We start from the raw sequence: 23,444 nt of genomic DNA, 5'->3' as shown, positions 1-23,444 counted from the left end.
CATCACTTATCACATTCCAAATAAAAATATTATGTATGCCTCTTTCACAATTTAAATCTAAAAAAAGAGGCATATATGGAATCTCCTGTTGAATCGCATGTAGACTAGTTTTGTGTTCATTCAAATTTCTTATTGACTGTGTCACTGCTCTGTGGCACAGCTGATAGGGATGTGAATGACTCATTTCCAGTTTTCCTGATGCTGAGAAGCTTATTAGAATTCAGCAAACAAACTTGATAGTTAGGAGGTGATTTACTATCCCACACTGTGCATTTCGAGACATCGTCCTTCCTCTTGTCTCTTTGTGGAAAAAGGTACGCGCTGCAGCCTGCTGCTCCTCTTTGGCTCCTGGCGAAATTGTTCTTGGCAGTCCTGTGAGGCTTCTCCCTGTTATGTGCCATTTGAAAGCATTATGAAATCTGCCATCTTGACTGCATGAACCAAAAAACAACAAGAGTGCATTGTGCACCACCTGCTCCACACATTTAGGTAGCTTTAAATATGCAGGCCCAATGGCACCTACCCCCCGGTCTGATGCAACGCGGCTTAGAAGCAAAGAGGGGGTGACGGAGCAGCAAGGAATTTCAGGGAGTTTTTAGCTTCACTTGCGACTGAGGTGTTTATCTTTTTCTTCTCCCCCCCCCCTCTTGTTAAACACATGAATGACAAACTCTGGCTTCCTCAAGGCATCCGGGAGGTGTGTTGCTATCGCTTTGTGTAGTTATGGCTGTGATGGGGCTTTGTCTGTTGATCTGGCAGTGAGACGTAGCCAGAATGGCAAAAAGACAAGAGAGAGTTGCGAAAGGAAAGTCCGGAAATGCTGACTTCGACCGATTTGGCCTTTTAAAAAAATGCAGGTATCTGTTGATCAGTTGTCCATTTGTATGACGGAGGTATCAGATCTTTTTGAACAGGTATCAGAGTTGCCATCCTGCAAATGCATGTGCCAAACACCGCTCTAGGTGCTAAAGGGGTGGTGCCAACTTCAATCTGAGAGAAGTGGACTTCATAATCTATATCAGTCAAATCCTGTTATTGATTGAGAGACAAGGAAAGTTAAGGGGAGCAGGGGGAGCCAAATAGACAGAGGGAGGGTAGAAAAAAAGAAAGTCTGCTTCCTGTGAATATCAAACCATCTGTCTGTCTATGGTAGTGCAGCACAGTCCACAAATTACTAACCTCACAGACGAAATATGGCTGTACTCGCTGAAATCTGGTGGATACGAACAGATGTTGACCATGCAGGAGTAAGCTGGTCAGTTTTTGGTTTCATTTATTTACAACAGGGTAAACCACCTACCATTATGGGGATAAAAAAGTAAACCAGGAGCTGGACCAAACAAACACAACACTAAACAGTGACCACAAACCTGAGGAATCTGCCTCAACACTAATTCCCGTCACACAAAGACCACCTATCAAATCATAGTTTTAATTTTTCAATGTCCATTTGTGGGGGTTTTTCGTTCTAGGGATATAGTAATAAACTAAATTATGAGTGAATAAATTACTCAGAAGTCAGCACCAACCACTCATCAGTAATCATTACTTAGTGCAGACAATAGTCAAATAATGCGACCGGTGAGAGTTACATGAAAAACTTCTAATTTGTGGAAGCAGCAGTAGAACCCCCCCCCCCCCCCCCCCCCCCCCCCACCCACACACGCACACACACACACACACACACACACACACACACACACACACACACACACACACACACACATAAAATAGGACATAAATCACAAGAACATCCTAAAGATGTAGATGTAGAACTTATGCCAATGTTATCGTAGAGGAGATTTGAGAGAGAGGTAAGATGCTGAATCCTGATCTACAGTAAAGTTAACCTGAAGGATCACACTGTGCATCAACAGAAGCACTTCTCCCTCCCAAACTCCCACTAAAAAATGTGGGTCTCGCGCTGTCTCAGAGTGTAAAAGAGAGCAGGGATGGTAAATTAATGAGAACATTACTTTTGTGCTTTCCCACCTCATGTTAAGGGAGGGGATATTTTTGTCAGTTGTTAATTACTGTCATACGGCTACGACACCTTTTCCCCCTGAAAATGACGGAGAGTGGAGGGAGGGTAAGGACGGGGTGGGTACGAAAATTAACTTGACTCTGGGAGTGTGATCTTGTCATGTGCCTGACGAACGACGGAACATGTCTTACCCTGCTTTGGGTGAATCTCATTTGTTTATGTTTTTTTTTTAATGCTTTGCAGTTATTTCATTTGAATTCCTGCGTGATGAGCTCGCCACCTCCAGTCAACGGTGGAGGAGAAGTGACAGAGGCAAAACGGTGATGCTCAAAAAACTTTATACCCAGCCTGATCTTGTTGTACCTCAGAAATGTCCTGGCGCCTTGTGATAATGCAAACACAGGGCTACATGCAGGAAGGTTCAAACAGTGCGAATAAAGCTGGGAATACAAACCCTGAATACAATATCAACCATCCTGTTCTGCACCTGAGAGCAGGTTTGCCCACAAGGCACGTTAAGAGTATCCACTGACAGCAATACAGAAGAAAATATTCAGGTTTTAGAAAGTCCAGGTTGACACAGAAACCTCTGGACAGAAGTTGCCACAATGTGATGCTTAAAACACCAAACAATGCAAGCATTCAGTCGTCCAAAAAGGAAATTTACCGATTCACAACTGCAACATCTTGTGACACTGAACGCTCGTTAAAACAATAAGAGAGCCATTGGAGAGGCTAAACACGAGGTGTAACACTACTAGTGTAAGTGCTGTTAATGTGACCCATTGTGCTACTGCACCAACGATCCATTAGTCCCTCCTCTTGAGTTCACAGTTCACTGGTTTATAGAAACACATTCAAGCAAATCTTCAGTTGAAAATAGGTCATCACGGAGACCCACAGCTATGGTCATGAAAATAGGTCATGACGGAGACCCACAGCTATGGTAGCCTCCATTCCCCACCTCACACTGTACACTCCACTGTCCTGCTATTTTGGCCATTTAAAACTCATAATGGCTCTTAGGTGTAGCGGTACGTGGCACTCGATAGCCGGTGAATGTCCACTTCACACATATCCGCAGTGTAAAAGACAGAACGTCGCTTGGCGCCTGGCTGGGGATTGTCTCCATTTCCTGGTTGACCGCTTCGGTGGCTCCTACCAAGCAGGGAGGCATTACACCTCCCATCGCACACAGACGACCTAAAATCGTGGCATGCAAACGGTAACCTTTTCTCACCCCTCTGAAATCAAATCAATAACACTTTGGCCACGAACAGGGAAACACTGTGTTGGCATTAATCACCTGCTCTTCCATGCTTGACTCTGCAGTTTGTTCCTCGATGTCTGGACCTCTGTTTGGTTTAGAAGTGCTGGATGGCTGGCTGTGCAAGTAACTGACAGGTTTCCCTACTGAGTGCCTGGCTTTCTTTTCAGATGAGGCAAAATCACTATCTCATGATGTTGAACCAGATGCGTAAAAGCTAATAGAAAACCTCAATTGGGCTCTTACAACACTTGGTTAATGTTAGGTAAAGATCATGATTATAGTAGGTAAAAAAAAAGGCTTGCGGTCCTCTCTCATAGAGTTTAGTCGAATGTATAACAAAGCCAGACTATCTCTGCACTGGCAATAACAATCAATTTTGAGATTCACAATAATCTACAAGGGACTACAAATAACTCCTACGTATACTGAATATTGTAAGTGCCGACTTATTGGTAGACAGGCCAGCCAATTCAGGCCTTGCCCTTTCCATGCGTAACTCTATCATGCACAATGGATGACTCTTGCCAGTTTTTCATAGGAAATGGTTGACTGGTTGCCAAGCTGACTGACTCAGGCAACAACAACAACAACAATATAATAAGCTAGTACTCGCCTGCAGAAACAGACAGTAACTGGCTCCAGCAGTGACACAGTAAAAACAAATGTAAGTAAGGAGTAATACAGACTCACATTTGCCATTTAAACACAAACTTCAAAGATTGGGTAGCAGCAGAGAATCCATTTATATCAGTCACCTGTGCCTTCATGTATTGTTGGGATGGAGGACAGGGAAGCGAAACTGGATGCTTCTGAATCATTTTAGGAATACATCTCAGCAAATAAACATCCCTGGACAAATATGTGTAGTCGTGTTCATTGTCCCTTTCACTACTTTGCCTCCAAGATTAGCAGGCATGCACACCAATCAATTTAATCATCTGAATAGTCATTTTAGGGTCAAAACATTCCCCCAGTGGAGCGTCTTTTGAAAATCTTCATCCTGTCTTGATTCGAGTGAATTCTTTGGCTTGCTTCACACTCGTCAAGTGTTCCCTGTCCTTCCTGTGATTGCATTAGCAGAGCCCCGATATCAGCCCTGCAGTCCCATCCACATAAATGCTCCTCTCGAGGCTCTTGTGTAAGCACATACAGGTGCAGCCATAGAGGGCCTAGCAAGCGTTGGCAGGAAACAGGTGTCTGGCTATTGATAGCATCCTGATGATGGTGGGGGCGAGGGGGGCAACGAAAAGCAGGGTAGGAAAATCAGGTGGGCTGTTGTGTGGTCCCCCGGTACAGCGCCTATTAATTGTTACCAATGCTTTTTAGTCTATTTTTGTGGCCTGGCGCCAGATGGTTGCGGTTGACAAGGGGAACTAAAGGGAAGGTAGTTGGTGTTTATAACAGGTTGTTGATTACTGATGAAATGCAACCTCAGGGACCCCTTAACACCTGGTTAATAAAGACGTGCAATTATTAACAGTATGTAAATGTGTGTGGGAACAGTAGGTGTATGTTTTCATGCGTTTCACACACAGTTGCAATTTGCAAATATCAGTTAGGTGCACAGTGTGACTTCCAGGAAAGGTGAATATTTGTGTTTACTTGTGGGTCAATCTGTATCCTAAAACGGTTTCGATACCCAGCGTTTAGCAGAAATGATCGGTGCATACAGTGATTCCTGCAAAAGAAGTACGAGACTGGGAAATTGAAGCATTTTCTTTTAAATCTACTCTTGACAACAGGGGTTTGCAGAAATGAAAAGTTGATTGAAAAATCCGAAAAACTGTTATTATACTAGATGGTGACACCACAATGATTTTATCTTGTTTTGTTGTTGTTTTTTTCTATTAAAATCCTTTCAATACAAACTAACTACAGGAAACCAATTGCAACTGGATATTCCAGCCCTTCCTCTCGAACTTGAGGAATCACTGAAACCGACTAGGCCTCAACAACCAAGCAACAGCGACTGAACAAGACAGTCTCCATTCAACAGCTTCATCTAATTTCCATACAAGAAGTTCCTTGAAAATTAAACCATGGAAACTTAAAATGGAAAGTACAAACATACCAAAAGCAATATTTGTTCCATTGTACTTCAACAGTAAACATTCAACTTATCACAATGGATTTGGCCAACATCGTGCAGTTTTTTGGGGAGGCTCAAACCACCATTTGTATTTACGACAGAGAAGGATGACTCCCACCTGTAGGTGGGGCCCTGAGTGAAGTTGGGAGCAATTCCCATAGTGTCACTATAAACACATTTCCTTATTCAGTCTGAAGAGTAGCTTCCTAGCGCAGCATTACTTCACACACACAAAAGGCATAGCACCTCCAGTGGTGGGAAAAAAAATATCTTTGCTTTGAAAATAAACAGTCGACATGAAATCGATGCCTAAAACACCTTAATCTTCCAATTAAATAGCTTCAGTGGCTGCGGTGAGATGGCAACAGTGATAAGTGCAAGTTTGAGTGAGACGGGGAGGAAAGAGGTGGTGAAACCTACACAGGTACGTCTGTCACGGGTAATTACCTCCTCAGCGCCCCCGGCTCTCGAAGCTGCCAGTCTGTCTGTCAGAGAGATCAGCTTACCTCTTGACTGGGAGTGTGTGTATGTGTGTGTGTGTGTGTGTGTGTGTGTGTGTGTGTGTGTGTGTGTGTGACTGAGACAAAATGAGCGTGTGTCTGTGTCTGGCAACAAGAAGATAATTTGTTTTAAGTGAGCATGTGTGTGAAGAGAAAGTGGATGTATAAGCAGTAAGTGTGGATGCAGGTGTGTTTGCACAAATGAGTGCGTGTGTGCGAAGAAAAAAACTTTTTGCAAGTCTGTGTGTGTAATTCCCAAAAGTGCATCTTCGGTTGAAAAGTTTGCGTCTGCATGTGTATGAGAGAGAGAAAACAGTGTGTGAGCGACGAAACAGTTATGCGTTTATAAAAACTAAGTGTGAAGTGAGACAGCATGTACCTGGAGAGAGTGAGTAGGAGTTGATGAAAAAAAAAAACGAAGTGTGTCCTCCACACACACACACACACACACACCCGTGGACATACACACACCTTTCTCGATGCCACAAAGCGCCCATTGAGAAGTGAAAGGTAGAAAGCTGATAGGGGCGATTGTTGTGCAAACAGGCGAACACAGAGGAGGTCGGTGTGTGTTAAGAGGCAGTGGGCAGGTAATAGAGCAGACATAATGGGAGCTAAGTACCTGTAATCCTTGGAGATATCACTCCAGACAAGTGGGGGGACTCTGGGTAATTCCCTCAGGTTGGTGTAATTGGTCCCTCGCCAGGTTGGAGTGTGTGTGTGTTGTTGGGGTGGGGGGGTTATAGGGTGTTTGGGCAAAGTATCAGGTGTGAGAGGCCGCCAGCTGCACTGAGTGCCTTCTATTGATCTAGGAGATGAACTGAGTGTGTGTTGGTGTGTGTTTGTTATAGTGGGTGAGCTCCTGACCCAAATTCAGCAGCAGGCATATGTCAGGGTGAAGGCACCTACCTGATTTACCAGTCGAGGGGGAGGCAGGTGAATTTGAAGTAGATGGAACAATGATGATGATGACAAGGACGGTGGTGCTCAGTAGTTGGATCAGATGCCAGTCGTGTCCTGCCTACGGATGAAAGATAGCACAGAGTACAATGTTTTACTATACGTACAAACACACGTCAATAGTTAATCCCAGCAAAGCATTACTGCACACATGCCACAGGACAGCACTGCCAGTGGTGGAAGAGTGCCTCTGTGCTCAGCAGAGGAAAAAAGAAGAATAAACAGTCAACATAAAATCGATGCCTGGAAACACCTCAATCTTCCAATTAAATCTCGTCAGTGGCCGCGGTGAGATGGTAACTGTGATAAGTGCATAGAAGCAGGGAGGAAGAGGAGGAGGAAGGAGGAGGTGACACCTACACCGGTACGTCTATCACAGTGTTTCACCGTCACAGGTCATGGTTCAAATAAAATTGCATAGGGATTTTCATTCAAGGAAGTGTTATATCTCCAAATTATTTATTGACATAAAACTTCCTTACATATGTGCCATAAGAAAAACAAAGGAAACAAAGTGGAGGTGACAGCACTGTCCACGCTGTTCGAGGGACAGGTGATCAGTGCTGAAACATTTCAAAAATGTACATGGGCAGATAAATCGTGAAGATTACATTAGAGCAACGATATCTCACATGTTATTGCTTTGAAAATCATTTGTCCCTCGGAGCTGCTGGAGCATGAGTCAATGTCAATGAGAGAACATGATTTAATTAAGGATATATGTGAAAAGTGTGTGTGTGTGTGTGTGTGTAAGTGTGTGTGTGTGTGTGTGTGTGTGTGTGGTTACAAATGCTTACACATGCATGCATGCATTCCGTGTGTGTGTGTGTGTGTGTGTGTATGTGTGTGTGTGTGTGTGTCCCATTTCTTCTGGATATCTGCTAATTGTGCATTTCATTTCTGCTCAAGCGACTCTTTTAAAGCAAAACAGATACTGAGAGTTTGAGCGCCGAGAGCGACGGCGAGATGCGAGGACGAGGAGGAGAGACGGAGGCGAAGAGGGAGGGAAAAAAAAACAGATAAGAAACAGGAAAGACAGCTGCTCTTTTCCCTCTCATTTCATCCAGTTATTGGTTAACTCGGTGGAAAGAAAGTAAATGTTCAAGGGATTTCAGGTCGGCCCCTGCCTCTGCCAAGGTAGATGTGCGCTCCACTTGAGGTCTAATTCAACTCTTGTGTAGTATTGATCGCGGCGGCAGCCACGAGGGAGCCCGCCGGTCTTTTTTTTCGGACCAAGGTAGACAACGGTGAGAGAAAAACGTCTTGTAAAATGCCTTCCTCCCTCATCCACTCCCCTGTTGATATCAAGCTGCTGCTGCTTTCTTTTTTTTCTTCTCTCCTTCATCTACTACCCAGTTTGTGTGCATCCACTTTTCCCCCCACAGGTTTTGCTGCAGAGCGATGGAACACCTTTGGAAAACAGCCGCGGGGACCGCCGCCATTCACCGCTCCGCCACTGTAAATTGAGCAAGAACAAGAGGACAGTTGCGTGTTTGTGCATGCACTGGTATATGTGGGCAAGCTTCTTTTTTTTTTTTACATGCATTCATGTTCGTATGTATAAGTGAAGTGTTTGGCCGTGTGCAAAGTGTATTTTAGTCTCTCGTCCATGCAGCAGGGGCTGAGAGCTGATTCAGCTGCACTCGGATGGGGGGTCAGAGGGCGCTGAAGGTGGTTGGAGAGGTGATGGCGGGGTGCACTTGAGGAGGAATGCGAGCAGTGGGATGAGGGGTCCTGAAGCAGCAGTAACTGCTACGAGGAAAATATGGATTCCTCCTGGCAAGACAAATTGATCTCCAGTGTGTGGGAGGAGCAGAGAGGTTTCTGAAGGGAAATGTGCTGAGAGGGAGGGCAGAGAAACGAGAAGAGGAGACGGCTGGACTTTAGGTTTTCTTTTTTGTGCGTGTGTGCGTGTAAGCCACTGAACACACAGAATCTCACCTATTCAGCAACTATAAGAGCAGTCTTGTGTTTGTCAGATGCTGGAAAGGAGAAGAGATGCAGACGCGCACAAACAAATCTGATCTTTGAAGTTTCTCTAGTTGATGAGTAACTTCCTTGGCATCATATTCATTCAGTGTTGTGTATGTTTTGTCTGGGGCTGGTTAGTGTTGCTGCTGAAGAGGAAAGTTGCGGGAGTTAGGGAGGTAGCAGTCGTGTGCTGAATTGACACAGAATATAATGTTCTTACTTTGTGGTTCCACAGTGCAAGCCATGATAATTCGGTATAGGCACAAGGAATTATACAACTGTTCTCATATTGTACAATTGTCCTCAAATGCTTGACTGCCCTTCATGTGTCATCATTGTGTAATGCACCTTTAAGCTATTGTTTTGTACAGTACATGGCATATATTGTGTCTAAACTGAATTCAGATATATTTTACACTGACAATTTTGACACTTGGAAAACTGAGTTTTTAAACCCACACAGAGCTTGAAATAATTCATATTAATGCAGCAGAGGTCAAAAGAACTCAAAAAACTAACAATATCTCTCTCTCTCTCTCTCTCTCTCTCTCTCTCTCTCTCTCTCTCTCTCTCACACACACACAAACACACACACAGACACACACACAGACACACAAACGCACACACCTGCAAACCAACCAAACGTATACACACATGTAAACAGGAAGGGGGGCTAATGTGAGCAGAAATGCCAACTCTTCCCTTGGGAAACATTCCTGCCGGAGTACACTGCATGCATCGACACGGCTTCATACGGATTAATTTACATTTTCAAATAAATAAATACCGCTACTTTGTCTTCCAGCATCTGGTGTGAGACAATATCAAACTTTTAATATGCCCATTGCATAAAAAAGTTTTGATAGCTGCAGTTTTAAAACACTAGACAATCAAACCCCCCCTAAGTGAAAATCAAAAAGAAGATAAAATAGACACAAAAAAAACCGAGATTGGATGATGACAGCAGGCATGAGTTCGGACTTTTGTATCTGGCAGCATCAAAAAACGTCATGCATAAACCATGTGCCAGCAAAGGTTAATGTCACGCAAACACCAGCAAATCCGCCCAAGCATCAGACAGGTTCTCATTCCATCTCAGAAACCATAAATCAACCACAAAGGAAGTAGGAGACACATTTCAGGACTCACACAGATGAGACAAAAACCACTGTTATTCCTAAACTACCCAACAACTTCAAATGTTTGGCATCTGTAAAGGCGGCTTTGCCGAGGTCGCCTCCGAGCGTCCGCTGGGTGACACCGTTATCGTACGGGCGCCGCGGATTGGCACCTGTCACGGCGCATTCGAGCCCCTGTCGCATAACACTGACGGACAGGTCTGCGCGCCGGACCTGAGGTAGCTCCCGTGGGTCGCCTGGCCTCCTCGGCAGGGTGGGTGGATGTCAAATGGAAGTAAAAATAAAACCGAAGCACAAGTTTGTTCTTTCAAGAGCCAAAGAAGTCTCCATTTCAACAGTCATATAAAGTTTTTAAAAAAAGTAAATTAGTATGAATCATTATTAGAATAAAATGAAAATAATACAATTATTTGATGAAGGGGCCTATTATTATATGAAGTGTGCAAGAAATGATTTTCACAAATGATTTGGTCTTGGGCTGTTTCCACAACATTCTTCCCAGCTGGTCTCAGTTCTGATTGGCCGCTTCACTACGCCCTCACTCAAGACACTGTTTAATATTCACCCAGTCGGGCAAGTTTATAGCATCTGATTCGAATGCCTTCACTCAGCAGGTTCAGTCTATTGAATCCGAGAAGCTGCTGCTCAGCCAAAGTGGAGTTTAAGTTCATTGACTTGCATCATATCAAACCTCCTGAACCTGAACCGCATTTGGTTCAAAACTATCTCATCCTGTGACAGATGAGATTCAAAAGTTTTTTTTTAATTTCTTGCCATTCACCATGGCACCATTAAATGAATTAGAAGTTCTTTTATTTATTCATCTGTCTGGTTCGGACACGAGGGTCAAAGCGGCGGAACAAGCACCTCCTTATTGAAGAAGACAAGAGCAATGATCGATGCCAATCGCGTAATCAGGCTTTATTTGAAGGGGGTCGTTGATTCTCAGTCCATCAAGGTTAAGAGTGCGGCACTTGTCACAGCGTGATTTATTATTGCCAGGAGCAGACGAACAATGTCGCATGCCATGAGGGGGTGGGGGGTGGTGGTGGTGGTGGGGGGGGGGGGGGGGGGGGGGGGGGCGAAGCCTCGTCGTTTGTATTAATAAGTCCAGACGTTATGTGTGAGGCGCATTTTGGAAATTACCCTTGAAAAATTAGCATGTCACGATCAATCGTCATCAAATGATTCGAGGGGCGTGGCCTGCCCCTTATTTAAGTGGTATTCATCATCGCATGCACAGAGGGTAACCGGTGGATTGGTATTCAGATGTCTTAAGTATTTAAGAATTATTGCACCCTCTCTTTGTTTTTGACCAGCCGCGCGCGTGTAGTAACTACGTAAAAGTAACTAATGGGTGATTTATTTGCTTGCTAAAAATAAAACAAGAAAAAAAAAACGTGACATACAATGCAAGACATTAAGTCTGTAATTAATGTTAGTAATTACGTTTTCCCTTTACTGAATCATTACGGCGCTTTAACATCCTCACGATGAATAAAAAGCTCAAAATGTAGATCTTTCAGTTTGGTCGCTGTGCTGTAGGAAACGCCACCGTGAGTGATGCCTATTTACAAACAAAAGTACGGCGGGGAAACGCCCGTCCGTCCGTGTGAACTCAGTGGTATATGGGAGACGAATGGAGCGGAAACTACATTTTTCATCCCGTTCCCCTCTGTTTGCGCTCCCCTTACACACCCTACACAACAGGGAACACATGTAATGCATCACGTTGTGATTTCTGACAGTGAGGTGGAGGTAATAACTTTAGGAAGCCCGTTCCCCCTTCTTTTCCCCCGTACCTCTCAGCGGCTCGACGCTCTTATGTCAGCCATCGATCTGGCGGCTTGAGACAACTCATTTCATCAGCGTGACACGCCATGATGGACCGGCGTGCCCTGAACCCCTCGTCTTATTCCCGGCCCTGTGCTCCGGCACGCCCCCGTCAGAGAGGCAGCGTTTCGGACGCTTGGCGAGTCTATTGATCTGCCACGGATGGACAGCCAGGGAAGCGCCGGCGCCGTTCTCTTCTGGCAGTTACTTTATTTTTCCGCCGGCCCCCGTCATATACGAACGCAGCTCCATGCCCCTATTTTTCAAATCGTAACATACTCACAGTGCAAATTAACTGTGTATGAAGTTGAGCTATGTGTGACGTCTCATTTCAATATAGTCTATTGATTGTCAATACTAATCAAATGAAACTAGTTATTTCATCTAGTTTTAGATAATTATCTTTCTATAAGACTGAATTTAATTTACAATCGCTCATTCATTTTTTATTCCTATAGTCGAGTTGTCGGCTACAATTCAGTTTTTACAGTCACCTTTCATTGCCAACAACATCCTAGACATGATGATGTACAGTATTCAGTGCTACAGCAATACCCAGAAAGGTTTAATCATCTGCAGTAAGGAACATAACAAACATAAAACATACTTATACTCATCATTAACCTCATATGACAATTGTTTCTCTCCGTCATGTTGTTTAAAATTGAACTACAACACATTCTAAGATTGCCAGTCGCCATCTTTGATCAAATCGAGCTGAGTGCACCTCACTAAGCTGGATTATTTTTCCCTGTTCATACAACAGACCATTGTCCAATTGTCCATTTCTCTCCAAGACCTTTTTAAAAAAAAATTGAATAATACCTGTAATGTTTTATCATTGTTCTACTATTCTACAAAGGTCATATTAATAAAGTTGTTTTTTTTCAGTAAAAACCTGCACACTGCACAAAGGCCTCAAAATGGCCATGACACACATCTTGCAGCGCTAAGCTCCAAGGCTGTAATGATTGGCAATGAAAATAAGTCATCATTTTGTTGTTTTTTCACAGGTAAAACTTGTATATTTTTTATGTGGATTAAATTAAAATGTTTGCTAAGGAAAAACAATACTTAAACTCCATTAAGTGTATAGATGTTTTTAGTATGTTGAGGAATAGAACGCCCAACCTGTGGAAAAAAAATACCTAGCCCGGACACCATTAATGCCTTGCTCTACCCATGATGTCACGCTGGCAGTGCTAGCGCCCGGCCTCTGTCAGTTTGTTGTGTTTGGTGTTGCAGCCCCGCGGCGGTACAGGTCATCCTGATTTCTGCACAAGTGTTGAACCTAACACCTGACCCCGAGGCTTTGCGGGAAGATCCAAACAAGACGTGACACATGACTACAAACGGGCATAAATACCGACGCTCCCCCCCCCCAACCCCCCTTTTTGCTGAACGCTGCTTCGCTTAACAACCCACAGCTACATATTCATGGTGTCAGACAGAGAACACATGTAAGGTAAAATAAAGAAACAAAGCGCTGATTTTATGCTCATTATGATGAATGAGTGCAAAGTGTGAGGCAGAGTGTGTGTGCATTTAATCATGTGAGCCGTTGCATGTATGTTTGGCTATGTGAATGCCAGGCTCGAGTCAAGGGCAGTAATGCAAATTGCCCTGTCACTTCATTTATTGCAGGGTGGGTAGACGTGCATGTGTGTGCACGTGTGTGTGTGTGTGTGTGTGTGTGTGTGTGTGTGTGTGAGGTGAGAGGAAAGCAGGCCAAATGTCCTCACAGCACACACACACACACACACACACACACTTCCGTTGGTAGAACCTCGGGGCTAAGCTGAGCCTCAACCTGAACTTGGGAGTTCATTTTATTTCTCTACGTCTGGAGCAAAAAGAAATAGCCAAGGGATATTTCAACTGTTTTCTTTTTTTTTTTTTTGCTCTTCTTTCCTGCCTGCCACTTAATGTTTCAGTAAAACCTCTGGAATTACAGGCAGAAAGGTAATTCGCCAGCGAGGAAGCTTTATTTTCCAGTGCTCCCAATTGTTCTGACAGCCAACCTTGCTCGTGAGATCTTTCCTTCGGCGTATACGTTTGTTTCTTTCTCTTTCTTGGGTGTGTGTTATATGTATGTGTGAGTGTGTGCGTGTGTGTGTGGTGTGTGTGCAGCTGGGGGTGGAAGTGTGGAAGGGCACTAATAAATCAGACGAGGCAAAAGATAAAAATCATGAAAAATAATTCCACAAAAAGGTTAGGGAAAGCTCAAACAACTCTAGCACTGCAGGCATCCCGGAAAAAAATAAAACTACATGTGCGGTGGATTTCCCAAAATGTTTAAGCAAACCACCTCTCAATGATAATAACAATAGACAATTTTTCCACGGAAAAAGAAAGAAAAGCCCAAGGGTGAAGAGAGCTGCAACTTTATATCATTAATTTTCCAAATAGAGGACCTACTCCTTAAAACCTCTATTACAGGTATAAAAAAAAAAAAACGTTATCTTCATCTGAGTGGCTTCCAGTGCTCTTGCTACGTGTAAGAGCACAGCCTCTGAGTATTAGCAGAGGCGGTTTAAGAGAAAAAGTTCATTAAATACCTCGGGGATTAGCTGCCGGAGTTGGCCTCGCGTCTCGGCTGCCAACGGTTAAACCTTTCGCACCTGCTTCACCCGGCTCTGACATCCTACTGCTGCTTTTTTTTTTTCTTCTCCATTTTCTTTTCTGTTTTTTTTTTTTTTTTTTTTTTAAAGGTTTTTGAAAAGCTGCTTTAAGAAGAAATCCACAAAAAAAGGAACCTCATACACCCCCTCAAACTTCACCTGAATGGTAATGAAATCAGCCAATTTACTGTAGCTTGAAACATAAAGTTGGGCGCCTCGGATGGATGGCATCGAAGCATGGCCTCAAAAAGGACTTCAAAAGGAGAAAGAGAGAAATAGAAAGAGAGAGAGAGAGAGAGAGAGAGAGAGAGCTGCAGCCAACCACGGCGACGGCAGCGGCGGCGGCCGCGCAAGTGGAGAAAGTTCCAGGCAGGTGGGCAAATCTGTAAAGCGCTGGAGCCGAGAGGGAGCTAGTCACCTCATCAGGCATAGATTTTACAGCCCCCGTTGCCCTAATCCTGACAAGCAGACTGCCATTAGGGAAGCCGCACCTCCGACCTCCTCCCATAGTCCACTTCCCTGCCCCATGTGCGTGTGTGTGTTATTCCCACTCCGGAGAGGGAATTCCATCCCGCTGCTGAAGATGCAAAGGATGAGGGAACGTGAGCATATTCATTTGAGTAAAGATGATGATTGTGAGAGGGAAGTCCAAGTAGGGCAAAATTATTTGGCCTCTCTTTCTCTTACACACTCACACACACACACACACACACACACACACACACAATGCAGTTTGTTTGTTTTCTAAGTGGGTCCCGAATCAATACTCCAACTCCAGGAGCCTTCAAAGGCGGCCAAAAGTAGCCAAGTGAAAATACTTGTTTGGGAAACAGCAGTCGAAGCACAGGAGCATTGAATTTAGTTTGGTTTGAAAACAAAAAAGAAATACGATCATGGAAGCGCAGACAAACACGCCAAACGCGCAAACAATGCCACGCAACATTCCATATTTGCGCTTAATTAATTGCTTAATGCTAATAATATTGCTGTAATGTGATGCTAATTATGGGGTAATTATGTAAACGATGTTTAACTACGATGATCAACATTCAAATTAGCATTCGAATCATTCCAGCAAAGGGCCCACCTCTCGTAATTGCATTAAAACATCTACACAACTTTAAAAATGCAAGCAGAGAAACCTTCTTTCTGTGCAGGCGCCCTCCTCCCCCTCCTCCCACATTACACACACTCACACACACTCACACATTGTGCACACACAGACACACGCGCACACCCTTTCCTCCACCTCTGTACTTTTTTACAGGCAGAATCCTCAGAAACATCTGTTAAGTAGGAGCAAATGTGAGCTAATTATTTCACCAAAGCATGATTTTAATTGATCAGCAGGGGAACAGCTGTAGAGTGGATCCTCGCGTCACGGCACTCGGCAAATGAAGACAGGAGGATGGGGGGGGCGGGGGGGTTTCCCGGAGACAAGAGAGCACTGAACCCCTCCACCCCCATCCCCCAAACCGTCAAGAAAAGGTTTGACCCGCCGCTGTAATTACTTATTCCAGCTAAACCCAAGTGCCAACCTGTGAACAATGCCTTGACAGAGTCGGCGGAGGAGAACGCGTGTTAAACCCCAATCAAACAGATATTAGCAGGTTCATATTAAATGCACAGACCTTTTCTCACTGGCAACAAATTTTTAAGCGTTGTGGACATAAGGTCTAATGTTTTTCACTTCAAACCGAATATTTCCTTGTCTTTTGTTCTACTGATTAAAAAAAAGGCAGTAAAACCACCATAGTTACCGGTTTGATTCCCCAGTATATTTAGATGTTCTGTATAAGAGAGTAATAACAAACCAAAAGCAATTTTGGCAGATGTATCAGCGTGAGTGAGGTTGTATGGGTTTTGAAAAGGCTCACTGATGCTGCTATGCTGTATTTCTCTCGACACCGACTTTTTTCGAAGACCATTAGGATCTTAACTTGTACCAGTTTATTTATTTATTACAGATAAAAAATGTTCTGTTACCTGTAAAGATCATTGTGATGTTTTTTTTTTTTCGATGACACACTACTTGACTGTTGGAGAAAATTATTTTTGATTAAGTAAAATTGGCAAATGCAAAGCTAAAAACATTTGAGCTGTTTATTGGCTGTTGAAATGTTACTATTTTGGAGATGACACATTAAAATCTCTCCATCTCTAAAGGTTGAATTCCCTGCACAGCTCAACAGGTGAAGCAGGCGCACCGTATTCACAATGCCAAAACAAAGATAACCACCACCACAGAGCTGCGAGGCCCTTTGGATTTAGGTGTCGACCATGCAGGTGACATATGCTTTGAGTTTTCATTCAGCGACACGGATACAAACAGCGACTCAGGCAACCACTCCCAGGTAAGTCTGTCTCATTCGTGAAAAGCGCCCGACAGGTTTAGAAACGCCTGATTTGCTGTGAGCTGAGCGGTTGTTGTTTTTTTCATAGGACAAACAGTGTGGTGCTTAGCTGCTCCTATTTCTGTCACATCCAGGTAGAGGGATCACGGAGAGGTGAAGGCCCGATAAGACACACAAATCTGGGTGAGCCTCTGCAGATGCTGTCCCTCGAGGGTGGTCGTGAACTGCGCGGCTCAGAGAAAGAGAGTCTGTTACATGCCTACCTATCCTTTATCCCCTTGAGATTTTACCATGACTGAACGTCATATTTATACAGAGCATGTCACGAATAAACACGTGTGTAGAACCTCAACCCATGTGAGCAAACAGCAAAAAATTGAAACAATATTTCTTTCACAATTGTGACCAACTGAGAGCTTGACCCAACTGGATTTTTTGAGATTGATACTAATTCAAAAATATTTCAGTGAGTAAAATAAGCTGAAACTGTAAAGGCTGATTCATTTTTCACATCCTAAAAAAAACGAGAAAAAAACCCACCTTTGCTACATTACACTGATCTCCCATGGGCATTTGCTTTCAAGACTTTGCCTCTCAGTATTCGGACTTCTGAGCCAGGGTGAAAAAAATTAGCAAGGAGGAAAGATGAAGAGCGAGGAGGAGAAGAGAGAAACCTTCCAACTGGCAGCAGTATGGACTGGAGGAAGCTCAAGCATGACTAAAAAGTACATTCACCGCTAGTCAGTGAATTTTGCTCCCTATTTGTCACTGCCACCTTGGAGAGCAGTAAGCATTAATAATACATGGGAGCTGGGGGAATCTATTAGAGGCTACCCTTGCGGAGAGGAATCAGGCGCAGGCTGGGCGCCGTTAGGAAGGGAGAGTGCGAGAGTTGGGGTGGGCAGACGGAGAGATAGAGAAGAACAGAAAGCCTGGGTGCTCCGACCATGCCCCTCTTATTTATTGAGGAGAGGGGGGTTTTTTGGGAGGGGTTGGGGGGTGCGGTGGAGTTGTCAGGTGTGGCTCGTGCGATGCATCATCAGAAAAAAGAAGGGAAGAGAGGAAGGGAGAGTGTCGTGGTGAGAGGAACCTCAGGACATGGCTGTAATTGAGTTCATTGATCAAATAGGGAAGGAGGGGGCAAGTAAAAAAATAAAAAATAAAATATATATATATATATATATATATATATATATATATATATATATATATATACTTCAGGAAGTCTGCTCATGTTGTTCAACCAAGGAAATCCTGATTTTAACCTCTGCCACCTTGTTTAACTGATCACATTTGTCTGGCACTTGGGTTAAAATGCTTGTACTTCATTCTGCTACTGTACCGTTGATTTTTAGCAGTAGATATACTTTTGTTGTGAATTAACACAGATAAGACAGTATCGAAAAATAATTATTTCAAGACAAGAAAGTCAGGCGAACTATGTTGAGCTGAACGAGCCAAGTTCAACAACGGTTTTGATAATTGCACATGTTTGATAGCGGTTCATTTATTTTGACTCCTAAAGTAGAAATGTAAAAATATGTATATAATTTTGATTTCCTAACCACCAAGAACCAAGACTGTGTTGTTCTCCATTGCCATGTTATAATATTTGAATGATAATCACATTATAGAAAAGAAAGCCCTGGTGCCTCTCTGTGTTGCCACACACTCTTACCCCTCCTCTTCCATTTTGGCCAGGTCTTTGTGGAGGTGGGAGGGCGAAAAAAGAAAAAAAAATGAAGAGGAGAAAAAAAAAAAAAGTGGACCATTTGTTGCTTCAGATGTGCTGCTAATCCTTTGATCGAAGCTCTTATGCTCTTCAAACTTGCGACCGGGGCCAAGCTACTAATGAAATTCTGAGGCCCGGCAGATAGGCCTCGAGCCGGAGCGTGACAGAGTCCATCTGGTGTGCTAAAGTCCCCCTCTGCTCTCGAACACACTGCTCAATGCAACTCTATGGGAACACTTTGAAGTGTTTTTTGAGCGTGTTTAAGCTGCCGCACTGACAACCAGATCTACTCTGCCTCTACCTGAAATTAGATGGCACATTAACCGTGATTATGTTTTAAATTAATAAGTCATTACCAAATGCATTTTGGGTTGGTTAGACTAACAATAAGGACAAGAGCGTCAGCCTGTCCAACAGTCTCTGCAGTACATTTGTCATCGTGAGCCACCTGCTCAGATTTGGAGGGAACTCTGCTGGACTGCTTTACGGCACTAAACAGGAGGAGGGCGCTGTTATTCCAGAGCGAATGGAGACAAAGACTTAGGAGCTTCTGGTGACAGCAGATGGTGGATAGAGTGAAAGACTTCCAACATGGTTGTCCTGTCCAGAAAAAAGGGAGGACAGCAAGTAAAAGGGCCACCTTTGAGTATCATACTCTACCTGTCTACCTGTGAGCTTTAACGGTTGCTATAAACATTGTGTAGCTTGATTCTTCAGTATTGTGAGTTATCTCACACGGTACAATGTACCTACATGTATGAGATTTGGTAGGCAAACGTAAAATCCCAAGACTTGCAAAAAAGCCAGCTGGAGATTACCCAGCCATACCCCAGTCCCCCAAAGGTCCCGTCCTTTCAAACTCTTAACCTGCTTTGTGTCATATCCAACCACAACAAGACCTAGACATTGTTTTGTTTTTTTTACTTTTTCATACATTTCCACACTTGACAGACCTGTGTAGGAACCCTAATCTGACTGTGTGCTTGCCAGGTTGCATTGCACCGAGCCAATCCATACTGCACAAACACACACACACGGCTTTACATGCAATGATGCGTGTCGACACAGAGACAAGTATGAAGGAGGAACGCAAACACACACACACACACACACACACACACACACACACACACACACACACACACACACACACACACACACACACAAACACGCGCACAATACACAGTTTCAGTTTCTTATGCCTGTGGCAAAAAATACAAGAAAAAGAAAACCACCTGCTGTGAACTACACATTCATTCTGTTTGTATTTTCTTCAATTGCTTCACTTGATCTATTGATGTACTGTTTGTCTACTTTTTCACTTTTCAAAGTAACTTTAAAAAGCAACGTTCTGACTACTCCCTCCATTTCATTTTCTAATAACAAAGCGGCAAATCACGAGGATCCAAATTACAAACTGGAAGACTTTCGGCAGTTTGGACATCGCGATATGATTTCTGCAACACTAAAAATATAGTTCAATTATTTATCCATTTCAAATGACTCCCACTAATCATGTAGATTTTGCTTGAAAAAGGTGCAGAGAAGAATATATATTTACATAAACATACAATAATTTCGATTTCCACTGGCCTGCTCCTGTTTTTTTGTCGTTAACCAGCTTTAGGTACTGTTGAGTTTCCAGCAATGGCGAGATTGGCCACCTGGTTTGGTCAGTCGGTCCCCACCCTTGGTCAAGGCCTGGTCTTTGGTTTAGGGAAACAAAATGTGATATCCCTTTGCCTTTCGTGTTGATAACAGAATAAATGTTGCTGTAGTTTCTTGAAGACATTTCACCTCTCATCCAAGAGGCTTCTCAGTTCGATGCTTCAGACTTTTTGAAACTGTTATAATGAGGTGGTTAGAGTCATTGGAGTTACCTGTGTCCATACACCATATGAGTCTTTAAAGTGGAATAATATCATCAGTGACAACATTATGAGGGTACAATCATATGTACTGGATGTAAGATAATATACTGAAGTGTTTGTCCCGCAGTAGTGTGTCAATTGAGTTCTCACACTAAAGCTGATCTCTTATCTTATAACATATTATAACAATAGTCTCAAAGCTTGGCAGATATCATCTCAGTGACCTGCGAGTGCTGTTTGTGTGTCTCTGCATGTGTGCGTCCTAAACCACAGAACCACAGTTTAGGAAACAGTAAAGGAGAGGTGTTACGTAATGTGAAAGCCATCAGGCCATAAAGACACCAGTGCAGCATCTGAACACTGATGTGCCATCTGTCTGGAACCCAGATCACCTCCGATTAATTGCTCATTGTGCATTTGTTACCTTGGGTTAGGCCCTTTAACATCTTACTTCATATCCCCACATTTTTTTTCTGTTGATAACTTCACAATACATGTTCCCTTAAGTATGCAAAGGAAAGCTCCCTTTGTCTCGCTGTGCCGAAGAAAGCGGGAGTGGCCTGAGGCAAGACGGAGTTCACCTCGGGCTGGGATTTGACGGAGGATGGGTGGGGTCATGATGGGGTGGCTGGGGGGTGTAACTGTCTGCAGTTGGATGGCTAATGGGGTTTAGGGAAGTAAAGTGGTTTTGGGACACGGCATGTTTTGTGTTTATTTGGGAGAGGAGAGGAAGTTTGTCAAGCTCAAACCACCTGGACTGATTACATTCTGTGTCTCCTGGACTCTCCGTGACACACAGGACAGTTTGGCTTCTTTAAAAGTTTATTTTTCCAGTTTTTGAGAGCTGTAGATTGAAAAAGGAAATGTAGCAGAATAGGCTGAGGTTGGAGTTTTCAGGCACATAGAAAATGAGATCAATGTAGGTCCAAAAATATTGTGATGTGTGCGTGTGTAAATAAATGAATAAATGCCAAATTAGATGGAATTAGGAATGATTACAATGTGTGAGTAAATCTAAAACGAGGTGTGTGTGTCTGTGTGTGTGTGTGTGTGTGTGTGTGTGGCAGAGAGAGTTAGAGGGGGACAAAAAGAGAGAGGGCGTATAGATACAATAATATCAAAATATGAATGTTATTTCTCAGAAAGCTATTATTGGAATAAATTGTATTCAAAACCACAAACTTCACATATCTTGCAAGGGCATCTCCTTCTATTGTGCTATGTTAAACTAAATACAACATTTTTTTGTGTATTGAATATACAAACAATATTTCTATTCTTGTATTTATCATGTATCCAGCCTGTGCTGGCGCAGCATAATAATAAAGTATAATATAGTCAGCACCAAACTGATGTGAATTGACTACTGAAGAAGAGGGTGGCCCACATTTTTGATAGATAATCCTGTAGAATTATTTAAATGTGATAAACAAAATACATTCATTTAATTTTGTACAAAGGGGGAGGCATGATTCCAATAAACAAATATATATATATGTAGACAAATAAAACCAGATAGATACTAGATAACACAAGATATTTGAGAGAGAATAAAAGGATGGTTTTCTTTTATTTTGTTATTGAAATGCCTATGGATTATCAATCCTTAAATGGAAAAACAATCTTGAAATTAACCAACCTATCTTAATACGGATGGTTGTTTAAAAGATGATTACTGCCTGGATTCACCCACCTACTGATTCATGCCTGCATCACAGATTACCACAGATTTGTATCAGCTCAGATAAAGGTGGTGAAAATCTTTTTTTTTCTTTCTTTTTTTGACAAACAAAGAAGAGGATAAACTGAGCTGAAGTGGGTTTCTAAAAGGTAATTGTCTGGAAACGTTAAAAAAAATGTGGCGCCTTATCCAGTTAATCCTGTTAGATTTGGATGGAGATAGCAAGTGACGCTCTAATCTGTTCTAAGGTGTGGAAGAGGGGATAATGGAGATTGAAGAAGATATGAGCGTTAAGGAACTGTGTACTGTGCCTCTCTCTAATGCTTTCAATGAACAGTTCTGAAATAGCACAGTGAGAAGAGACGTGTGTGCAGTGTCACTAACAAAATAAAATATGAAGAAAAAGCAGCTATCAACTGGTCAAAACTGCACTAAAACACTATACTCATAAAATAATACAATAAAAGACCTCATGGGCATAGTTAAAGAAAAGTATACAATCAAAGCAAAAAAGGATGAGGGGGCAGTTTTCTTTTTATTGCCATCATCGTATTTTTTTCTTTTTTCATCAAAACTTTTTCTACGCTATGAAACTTCATTTCTCTCCATCCATTCTCGTGCCAGTACACGAGGAAGTCATTGCCTTTTATTATGTCAGGGCGGCAGACATTTTTGACACCGTTACTATTACTTGTCACCACCCAGGACGGCTCCTCACATCGCTGTTTACCACTTTGACACGTTACATTATTCTTCCAAACACAGGACTGTCACGTCCTGCGACAGCTCCGCGGCACTCAGACCGAATCTGGGAGACGCCCTGATGTTTTCCATCTCGCCAACAAAAGCCGCCACTATGTTCTGAGCGACTGCTGAGGCACAATGGAGCGTTGACCGCACAGAAGTTGGCACATTTGACGCCAAACAAACTCACAAAAACACTGCAGTCCAAAAGGGTTTTGTCAATTTTGTTGTGTTTTCTGACTGAACAAAAATGCATTATATTCAAAAAGGGAGTTGTTCATGGGAGAAATGTTGATAGTATCAATAGTGATACATTTTGTGGTAATAGAGGAAGTATAGTAGTTGTATTTGCCAAGGCATTACTTGAAGTAATAGGTGCTGTAGTCATAATTAGTGTCAAGCCATGGACTACACATTACATCTAATCAACATATGTAAAATATAATCTTAAATGTGTTCATAATACCTAACATGATTTGGTCATGAAAGCAATTTGATTAAAATAGATCACCAAAAAAAACTGAAATTGTTACTGGCCTGAGTGTAATAATGTTCCTACTTTCAATAAAAGTCGACACACAAATCCGGTAGAAAACAGTAGCATTGGTCGTAGCAGAAGTAGCTGCTAGTAGTTGATTATCATTGATATGTAATCATAAGTACCATCAGTGATGTGCCAACAGTACAAGTAGTAA

General features: G+C 42.9%; 2 long non-coding RNA genes across 2 annotated transcripts in view; one reads left to right on the top strand and one right to left on the bottom strand.

Annotated features, from left to right (window-relative positions):
- Positions 1–23,444, bottom strand: part of LOC118312319 — a 209,990-nt gene that overhangs the window by 52,969 nt on the left and 133,577 nt on the right. Inside the window, exon 9 of the long non-coding RNA XR_004794205.2 lies at positions 6,753–6,864. This is a non-coding gene — a long non-coding RNA (uncharacterized LOC118312319). The remainder of the gene's footprint in view (positions 1–6,752; positions 6,865–23,444) is intronic.
- On the top strand, positions 15,780–17,136 carry LOC124850823. Its single transcript, XR_007031765.1, has 3 exons — positions 15,780–15,855; positions 16,534–16,721; positions 16,856–17,136. It is a non-coding gene; the product is annotated as an uncharacterized LOC124850823 (long non-coding RNA).

This window comes from Scophthalmus maximus, chromosome 1 (assembly GCF_022379125.1).
Source record: "Scophthalmus maximus strain ysfricsl-2021 chromosome 1, ASM2237912v1, whole genome shotgun sequence".
Classification (NCBI taxonomy): Eukaryota; Metazoa; Chordata; class Actinopteri; order Pleuronectiformes; family Scophthalmidae; genus Scophthalmus; species Scophthalmus maximus.
Note: the sequence above shows the minus strand (reverse complement) of the source record. Positions and strands in the feature narration are given on the sequence as shown.